Genomic DNA, 6,346 nt, shown 5'->3' with positions numbered 1-6,346 from the left:
CATCAAACCAGCTCGGCACTAATATATCGGACGACGGCCATGGGAGTCAGTACTCCCTTCATCAATCTCGAAAAGCGAAAAACTTCATCTCGGATGTCGAACTTTATGCCGCCTCCACTGGCTGGCGTTCGGTTTTCTGAGGGTAGATATTGTAGTTCTAGCTCGAGATGTAACAACCGTTCTTTCTCCCTCACTAGTTCTATCTAATATTCAGTTGAGCTGTATGATCGGACTCCTCGGTTCCCATCCAATTGTGTCTGCGAGTTTGCCACTCATCCACTCAAAGGTGACGATTCACCTGGCCCGTCATCATTCCTGTTCCGAACCCTATCCTGCTCTGGCGTTAGAACGGGCATCTGCCGCTTTGCACTGTCTGTACCATGGCGGGCACACGTCAAAGAATCACCTTACCGTAAGGTCAACGACTGCCGCTGGATTACAGATGCAGCCCGCTGCTCCGAATAGTCAGGCACGAAAATGATGTCCGAGCTTTAGATTCAGACGTTCCTCGCTGGAGTGGGGCGGCATCGGGTCCGAGGTAGTTCTGCCACCACGAAGTAGCTCGGTGGTCCAGTCTCCAAGGAGCTCGGTGGTCCAGTCTTCTCTGTAGAAGACGCCACCAATGCTGCGTCAAGTCGCTGTCCGCGATTCCGCTGTGAAGATCACGCCGTCGGGGTCCGCTGACGCAATCCTGTCAACTGCGCCAGCAATGATGCTCTTTCTTCGTGATTGCGCCTGGACCCGACGACGGAGGTAGCTGATGGTCGCTGACGGAAAAGTAAAACAGCCAAGACTCCGCGGATAAGGGAAAAGAAAAGGCGTTTATTTACAAGCGAAGCTATTTTCCGAATCTCTGCAAAAGGTCACCACACGTGCTCTCTTTTTCTCCTTCTTTTCTAAAATGTCCCCTGCGCCAGGCCGCACGAGCGTCGCCGGTCCACCCAGACGTGACCCAGACACAGGGGCACACGTGCAAAGGCAAACACGCACGGAAAAGAAAACGAAACTCAGTCCCGTTCCCGCGTCCATTCACGGCGATGGCGGGGCCGATTCTCAAATCAACCTCCACAGGTGTCACATTTTCTCCTCCTAGTTCAGCATCGTCCACTGGGGTGCTATGTTGCGCTTTTTGGACTCCCAGGAGACTAGGGAGAAGGAAGTGACGTCAACATCAAAGCAGATTCAGATTAGATGGTGATTTTATTTTCTTCTGTCAACATTCAATCTGCGTTTGCTGTATCGTTGACGTCACTTCCTTCTCCCTAGTCTCCTGGGAGTTCGAAAAGTCCAACATAGCCCCCCTGGACAGCCACTCGAACGCTTGCGGTTCCTGCTGTTTTCCTCTGTTGTCAGAGAGTCTAGTCTTGGGGAGTTTGAAGGCTGGAAATTACAATCGAAGCTAAGCAGTGTATTTTCCGAATACACAAGGATGGAACAAAAAAAGAATGCCAGGAAAAACTATAAGCATTCCAACCTACGGCACTATATTGCTGTGCATATTTTGGGCAGTTCAATACAACATCTCATACAGGCAATTAGGAGCCATTCGGCCGTATTTTTCTGCTGTCATACAAACACATTTCCAGTAATTCTGCGTGTTCCAAAAAAAGAATAAATAAATAACATGCGTGCATAGGTGTACGAAATTTATAATTCATTCACAAAGAACCTACATTTATGTAGACCCTGATCCACGAGCATTTCAAAGGGCTTCGGACTCAGGGCCTCAAAAGCATGAAAACCAGCGCATTCAAAGTGGTACGCGCAGTGTCAGGACCGCGAGCTAGTTTGCCGACCGCCCAGATATGAATGCTATTTGAAACGCCCACAAAGCGGTGTGTAATATTTCCCTAACTCATGAACGGGCAAGGAAGATAATTTCAGCGTTTGAAACACTTACGCCGCCGCTTCATCGACCCCTTACACGATGGCCTCGTGTCATATGGATTGAGGGGGAGGTTAATCATTCGGTGGAATTGCCTCCGTCGATAGCTTTCGGTACTTGTAACCTACTTATAAAGTAAAAGCCGTGATAAAAGTGACCAACACGCCTAGAAAAGGCACGGAAGCACGTTGATATCGGTCTTTTTCAGCGTCTTGTACACCTGGTAAACGGATTCCCACTCCTCAAAGTGCTTGCGGCACACAGCGGCCAACGTTGACGGTGCCTTTCCCGTCCCTAGTTTCATTGTCCATGTTTTCTTTAACCGCGACGTCTTCGGGTGGTGAAAGCGGGTACCGGTCCTCTTTTCGGGATTTTGCATTGCGGCACCGAACAGTAGCTCAGCATGATCGCAAACCAGGAAAGCGAACCGGATCAACACCTCCTACACTCTAAAAATCGCCCGTGCATCCGCTTTCCCGCACAACACTCGGAGAGCCAAACACGGCAACTTACGAAGGCAGCTCGGCGAATGAGGATGGCGAAACATGTGTTTAGACCAAAAAACGCAGTCTGAGTTGTGACATTAAGGAATGCAAGCGTGACGTTTTGCACTGCTTAATGTCACAACTCAGACTGCGTTTTTTGTCTAAACATATGTTTCGGCATCGTCATTCGCCGAGCTGCCTTCGTAAGTTGCCGCGATTGGCTGTCCGAGTGTTGTGCGGGAAAGTGGACGCACGGGCTTTTTTTAGAGTGGAGACATGTACTGGGGTAAAAGAAGTTGTTGGTCTAGTTGGTGTTGACTCTATTGAACCATGGTTAAAAGCGCTAAAAAAACGTACACGAGATAGGAGACAAACACGGGCGCTACTCACAACTGTATTGTACAGTTGAGAGTAGCGCCCGTGTTTATCTTCTATCTCGTGTACGTCTTTTTTAGCGGTTTCAACCATGGTTCAATACCTCCTAGACAGCTTTACAGCCTGCGCGCTAGATCACAAAACGTCCCGTCCGGGGATCCCGCATGGGTGCTTATTGGATGCGAGTGCCGTGTCATCGTTCGTGTGGAGCTATGATAGGAAACGAGACCACGCGAACGCTGACGCGGCACACGCATCCAATCAGTGCCCGTGCCGGACCCCCGGATGTGACGTCATCTGACCTAACGCGCAGGCTTTGCTGTCTAGGAGGTGTTGGCCGGATGCGAGATCGCGAAGCGGAGGCTTTTTACTGACGTCACTTTACACCTCAGCCAATCAGGGCGCGGCGGCCTCTGCGACGCTTATGTTCGTTGTCGGGGCTAATACTCCGTTTCACGATAACTTGGCGAACTGTGGAGTTTTAGGGCCCCGCGACCCAATAAGAACGTCAGAGAGATGCAGCTGACCCAGCGTCACGGGAACATTTGTGTCACTACGCCAAATGCGAGGTGGGAGGCCCAAAGGAATAGGCTGCCGTCCGTTAGCCAAGAGTCGTCTGCTCCGAAACCAACCAACTTCGGATGAAAGTCCAGCGCAGCAACATTTTCGTCCGCTAGAATGACAAGCACTTCGGGAAGAGTTCATGAGACAACCATATGCTCCATCTAGCCGCGAATCTGTGGCGTTTGCTAATGCCAAAACACAGTGCGATGTTTTGAGCGGCAACGGCAGATTACACGAATGCAATCGCCAACGATCGCTAAAAGCCACGGCGCTTCAAGGCGAAAAAAAAAAATCGGGAGCAGATACGAATGTGGCCTCACTTTCGTGGTTTAAATACAGTTCAAACTCGCAAATTTGCTATTATTTACTCTTTATTCCTCATATCGTCTCGTTAGAGATAGTATCGCGCCATTTCAAATGCAGCTGAAAAAAAAAGAAGCCTAGAACTATTTTTTGTCGCGGACGGCTCTGTTGCTTTGGTGGTAACGAGGCAGCCGTGACTTCGACCATGGAGTGTTATCCGTGCCTTGCTCCGGGGCTCTTCCTTGGTCGCGGGGGCCGCAGTTCCCACAGTTCGCCAAGTTATCGTGAAACGGAGTACGAACAAATCACGCTCGTTGAATGTGTCGTAATCCTTTTTGTTTGCGCGGGATTTGTTTAGCGGTTGATAGAAAAACCCATAAGGACGACGAGTGTCATGACGGTGTACCTTTCCCTCTTCTTGATTGTCTCCATCCGATATTAGTGTCGGCTGCGTTCGGGCATGGAGTGAAACAAAGTATCGGTAATCCCCTTCTGGAAAAAGACGCTAAGCAGAGCGCCCGCGACCGCCGTTTAACTAGACTTGGACGGTGCATACATTACAAGTAATCGTTATACTTGTAATCGATTACTTTTTTAAATACTAAAATTACTTGTGTTCATTACTATTTTTTCCCTCCCGTTTGTATGGCGTCTTTTGTTCTTGTAAGTTTCCTACGAAGGAATCCTCGAACGAAGTTGAGGACCGGAGCCCTTGGGCCTGTCCCGTTCTTTCTCGTGTCTAAGTATTTCCGAGGCGCTTTTCCAGTTAGACATTAACGAACTAGCACACTTAGTCAGTTTACTCCGAGTCTCCAAGAGGAAGATGGTTTACCAACAGCGGGAGAATGCGGTTACAATCTAACGTCGTGGGGCTTCTGCTGCACACTTTTACGTCCTTCCTGCTGCCAGTGGACTTCTTCGGCCGGACCATTTCGCCAGGATGCCTGCCTCGACAGCCCACTTCGTTCGCGATTTGTGACCTATTTAGCGAACATTATTTAGTTTACTTAAACTTTTGTGCGTTTATTCCTCCTGGGCGTTACGCTATTTTATAGCCATCGTCATCGTCGGGACCTTCAAGACCGGCCCTCCCTCCCTCCTTGGCACCGAAATCGTCAGTGGGCCAGGTAGCTTCGAGTAAAGTCCCTTAATACTTCTGTTACAAGTAACAACAGCCAATACAAATGACTAAGCACATTCCGCTCGAACAAAATGGCGGCATTCGGTTAAAGCCTCTGCTGTGTACCACCACTCGCTTCCTAAAACCTGCACTGTCACGCAGTCGGGGCTTCAAAAAATGTCGCTACTTGTAGGAAGCTCTTATCTAAAGACTTTAGCCTTTGAGAGAATGTAGTCACAATTTAACCCCGTGGTGTTCTGCTGCAGTTGGGTAACCAGCGAAGCTTTTCAAAAGTGAAAGTTGATTGTAGTTGCCTTGTAGGGCTGCCTCGCCCAGAAGTGCTGTGTTGTTGTATAGCTGATTGCTTTGATGCTTTGTGCGCTTTGGTTCTACTTCTGAGCGGAGATGTCGATTTTAACGCTGATCCTCGCACGGATTTCGTAACAAACAACCAGAGTAAGCCGACGGACGAAATGCTAAAACTACCTTCAAGATATTAATGTCCAAATTCTCAAGTTTGAGCCAGGTCAAGCCAGCTTAATCAGCTCCATTAGGGGAGTAAATAAAAACAAGCAGGTAATGGAAGATAAACTAGCTGACGGAAATAGAAGACTTGTCAGTGTAAAAACAAATGCGTTGAAGCTTGGCGAATGGCGGAGCAAACTTCGAGACGCGACGCGCTTTGTCGATGAAGCTAGGAAAAAAAATGCTCTTCTCCGCTCGCGCCTTGACGAATTAGAAGATAGAAACAGGCGAGATAACTTAATCTTTCACGGAATTTAGTCTTCCCATCACGAAACATGGGCTCAGTCGGAAGGGACGATAAGAGTGGCGTTGTCTCGAGTCATAAACTTACAGATTGGCGCAGAATGTATTGCTCGGGCGCACAGATTAGATGCCTTTTCTTCTAGCTTTTGTCGTCCGCTAATTGTCAGACTTGCAAACCTGGAGGCTCGATATATTATTTTGAATTCAAAATTGCTACTAAGATATAGCTGTGCTTTTGTAAACGAAGATATTTCGCCGGCCACCCGTGACGCGGGACATAAGCTAATCGGATTTGCGAAGAATTCGGATACCAATGTTGCCTTTACTTTGCGTTATAACAAGCTTTATGTCGGCAAAAAGGTATTTGCTTATTGTTTGGAAACTGACACCATCGTTGAGCTTGCGCGTCATTAGGAGGCCATGGAATACGCTTCGGCTAATAGGTCATCTCTAGCCCTGCACTAACATCTTCGTCAAAGCAGATTAACAGCAAAAACGGACCTCGTCTACCTGATGAACAAACTTTGATTATTATTATTACTATATGGAGTGTCATAAAAAAACCGTGATGCACTGAATGCCGTTTTAGAATCATGTTATGCCCACTTAGTTATTCTCACAGAAACGTGGCTCTCTGTTAAAATACGTGACAAGCTAAAGTTTTGGGTGTGATAAGCGTTTCAATGTGTATCGCTATGATAGTGAATTTAGATCCGGTGGAGGTGTGTTAATTGTATTGCTATGAAAGGGAAGTTAGACCCAGTGGAGGTGTAGCAGTGGGCTCGGGAGCCGTGGTGACAATACGACTCTCATGCCACGTTTCTGCGTTTCGCAGGCAATCCTGGC

At 48.1% G+C, this 6,346-nt stretch overlaps 1 pseudogene; it reads left to right on the top strand.

The window, feature by feature from the left end:
* Positions 1-4,552: 4,552 nt before the first annotated feature.
* LOC115319417 lies at positions 4,553-5,965 on the top strand (annotated as a pseudogene).
* The last annotated feature ends 381 nt before the right edge of the window (positions 5,966-6,346 follow it).

Source organism: Ixodes scapularis, unplaced genomic scaffold (assembly GCF_016920785.2).
Source record: "Ixodes scapularis isolate PalLabHiFi unplaced genomic scaffold, ASM1692078v2 PGA_scaffold13__105_contigs__length_92229423, whole genome shotgun sequence".
NCBI lineage: Eukaryota > Metazoa > Arthropoda > Arachnida > Ixodida > Ixodidae > Ixodes > Ixodes scapularis.
Note: the sequence above shows the minus strand (reverse complement) of the source record. Positions and strands in the feature narration are given on the sequence as shown.